A 3,582-nucleotide genomic window follows, 5' to 3' on the forward strand; every position below is an offset into this window, starting at 1 on the left:
GCGGTCTGTGAGTTCAAGCCCCGCGCCGGGCTCTGTGCTGACAGCTCGGAGCCTGGAGCTGCTTCGGATTCTGTGTCTCCCTCTCTATGCCCCTCCCCTGCTCATGCTCTCTCTCTCTCTCTCAAAAGCAAATAAATATTTTTAAAACTTAAAAAAAAAAAAGACTCCGAAAGGTTCAGGACCGGCCCGTGGCCACACAGGGACAAGTGGTAGAGCTGGGATTTGATCTTGTCAAGCACTGGACACAGGACCAGCCACCTCCTCTAAAGCTCCAGCCAAGGAGCTGGGTGTGTCTGGGTGTGGAAGCCCGCTCTAGCCATCTTGCTCGGCTACTGTCTGTTTCCAAGGGAGGAAAGAGAGGCAATGTGCCTCCATGGTTGTTTCCCGCCTTCCGGGATTGAGTATCAGGGTGTGGGGGGTCCGGGGTGGGCACAGTCCAACCAAACCCGTGATTTTGCGCACACAAAGTTCGGTCACAGTCTCTCTCGGCATTCGAAACCTGGAAAGGGTAAAGGCTTCAGACCCTCTGGGGTGAATCTCCTTCGACAGGAAGCCCGGGGTAGGTCCTGGGGGACTCACAACGCCCCCAGGCCCTGAGTCCAGCCTGGCCTGTCATGGGGAGGGGGCGTGCAAGCCCGCCCGCCCGGCCCTGGAAGGGGCCCGCTGAGTCTTCTGTCACCTGGAGTGATGGTAATGAAAGAATTTCTGTAGAAAGAATTTCATTCAAACCCAGGACAATGAGTCTCCCCCTTTTCTAGAGCGCTCAGGACGGCTGTGCTACCGGCAGCCGCAGAAACCGAGTGACCCAAATAGACATTAAGCCACAAGGGCCACTTCGTTAGCACAGTGAGCTCTCGGCTTCAGAGACAAAATGACCCCCCAGAAAAAAAGAACTTCCTGCCCACTGGCAGTTTTCCAGGGACCGCCGGACCTCAGGGGAGCCAATCTTTGTCCCTGCAGCCCCGGGTAGGGGCCCTGTCTCCCCTGCTGGCTCCCCTCCTCCTCTCCAGAGCACAGGGCATGGAGGAGCCCCCCCACCGTCACCCCCAAAGAGGATGAGCATGAGGCGCGGGCCAGGCAGCCTGCGGTCCTATGTAAATGAGATGCAAAGTGGATGCAAATCCGAGCTCTCTCTGAATCACCAGTTGTCAACCGGTAGCTGAGCCCTCGCGGCGCTCTGAAGGCCGCTGTCTCCTTCATGTCCCTCAAGGACAGGGTGCTCTGGCGATGGGACAGCGAGCAGGGCTTCGTGGAACCCACCCCCCACTGGACTGACCAGCCCTCGGATGCCATGTTTCCCGGGGTTCAGGCCACAGCTACTTCCTCCTTCACAGCCGTGCCTTCCAGTTCCTGGGCAGTACCCAGAGATGCACCCCACGCCAAGCCCCAGCCCCCCAAAGCCCCAGGCAATGCCCCATCCTGAACGTGCAGTGACCCCAGAATGCAAATGCCGCGCCCCCCGCCTTCAGCTACAAGGGGTGGCTGTTGAGGGTGGGTACAGTATTGAGGGTGAATTCTCCGCCACCATCTCCGAATCCGGAGCAGCCTTAGGATGGCTCACTCCCTGTCCCAGGGAGGAGAGCAGAATGGGGGTGCAGCTGTGCTCATCCGGGACTGCGCCTCAAAGCCACAGTTGAGGTGTGCACTCAGGCCACGCCCTCAGCCCCCATCCGTCATCTGTTCCCAGGCCCAGGACATCCGGAACCTGCTTAGACAGCGCCTATGATCTCCTGCTCGTGGGGCTGTGGACCACAGTCGATTGCAGTGATGTTTGCAAATTACCTTGATCATTTCTGGTCATGATCTGCCTGTGCCGGGGCCCCCGATGCATATGCACTTGGGATGCACGGTGGCCACTGTTAGTTGAGGGTCCTCTGTGTGCCCGACGCTGTTCCAGGTGTGGAAGAGCAGGCATGCCCCAGGAGGCAGTGATTAAAAAAAAGTATAGAGTCCGGAATCAAAACGCCTGGGTCTGAATCCAGCTGGACCACTTCTTAGCGGCAGGATAAATGCTCTAACCTCTGCAAGAGCCTCCTCATACATAAAACAGAGGTAAAGATATCCTTTCCCTTTCCTCCTAGACTGAATAACTGAAATGCTGCCTATGAGAATATCTAACCAAATGCTTTGTCTATAGAAAATGCATAATAGGGGCGCCTGGGTGGCTCAGTCGGTTGAGCGTCCGACTTTGGCTCAGGTCATAATCTCGTGGTTCGTGGGTTCGAGCCCCACTTCGGGCTCAACACTGTCAGACTGTCAGCACAGAGCCTGCATCAGATTCTGTGTCCCCTTCTCTCTGCCCCTCTCCTACTTGCACTCTCCCAAAAATAAGTTAATATTTAAAAAAAAGAAAAGAAAATGCACAATAAGGCACAGCTTTAGTTACATCAGTAAAAATGTAATCTACTAAACAAAGCTGCAAAGTGTGATTTTTCGTATCTTACAAAGGAGAACACAGAGGTCCAGAGAGGTTGAGGGGCAAGTTCGAGGTCACACAGCGAAGCAAACGACCAGGTTCCCAGCCCTGACAGGTATGTGCTTCTCTGAGCAGGCTCCCACACCCCACCTGTTTATAATGGTGGCAACTGTCGCATTCTCTGAGCCATCACGTTGAGCTGGTGGGGTTTCCAGGAGATGCTCGAGGTGGATCCCCCTCTCGGGGCAGCGGGGAGTGCGGCTCAGACCTCCTTTGATGGTGTTTTGTCTGGCCAGGGCTGGAAAGCCCCGTGTGACAGACCAAGGGCACGGCTGGTGCGGCAGCCGTATCCCGGCCCCTAACAGCGCGTAACACGGGTGCACCATGACCATTCACCAAATGGAGGGAACGGATGGGTCGGCTGGTGGCGGCAGGGTGGCTGTCCAAATTCGCCTCCACTCAGGGTTATTTGTCGGGAGCAGGGAGAAAGAGGTACGCGGAACTCGTCTCCTCCCCAGCCTAGCTCATCATCGCAAAGGGCTGTGGAAATGAACACACGCCCCAGGGAGCCAGGTACGCTTGCCCCGCACCCCATTGTTGATCCCCATTGGTCCATCTCGTTTGGGAAGAGGCCGTGTCTACACAAAAGGCCAGGTGCGCTCAGGTTGTGCACAAGCAGGGAGCTGAGTTCCAACCCCCCCCCCCCCCCCAGGAGCCTAGCTTAGCCTACCATTCCAAGCCGCCCCCCTTCTGTTCGGAAGAAAGAAAAGGCCTTTGTTATGAGAGCCCTCTTTAATGGGAAGGAAATGCAGTCTTATCAAAAGCCCAGGGTGGTAAGACTTCCCTCACACAATGTGAGCTGGTGACAACGTCTAATGAAGACTTTTATGATAGGAATGTAATTGTAAAAAAAAAAAAAATGATTAAAAAATTGGTTTCAATGCTTTGTCATCCAAGAGTTCATTTGTTTCCTCATTCATGCACTAAATAAGCCCCTAATTAATCTTGAACCTTGAAGAAAGGAGACTAGATTGGCGTTTTCTCCATAAGGACGCACTTCACATTTTGGAAAGTTTGAAGAGGCTCTCGAGCATTTTCCTTTAGTGGTATTTTATCAGCATTTTAGAGAGGCCTCATTAGGCAGCTGAGGCTGCTAATTGCATTAC

At 54.4% G+C, this 3,582-nt stretch overlaps 1 non-coding gene across 1 annotated transcript; it reads left to right on the top strand.

Moving 5' to 3' along the window:
• The first annotated feature begins 2,155 nt into the window (after positions 1-2,155).
• TRNAQ-UUG (transfer RNA glutamine (anticodon UUG)) lies at positions 2,156-2,240 on the top strand. Its single transcript is given in 2 exon segments — positions 2,156-2,192; positions 2,206-2,240. It is a non-coding gene; the product is annotated as a tRNA-Gln (tRNA).
• The last annotated feature ends 1,342 nt before the right edge of the window (positions 2,241-3,582 follow it).

The sequence above is a fragment of the Crocuta crocuta genome, unplaced genomic scaffold, assembly GCF_008692635.1.
Source record: "Crocuta crocuta isolate KB4526 unplaced genomic scaffold, BGI_CrCroc_1.0 scaffold50, whole genome shotgun sequence".
Taxonomy (NCBI): domain Eukaryota; kingdom Metazoa; phylum Chordata; class Mammalia; order Carnivora; family Hyaenidae; genus Crocuta; species Crocuta crocuta.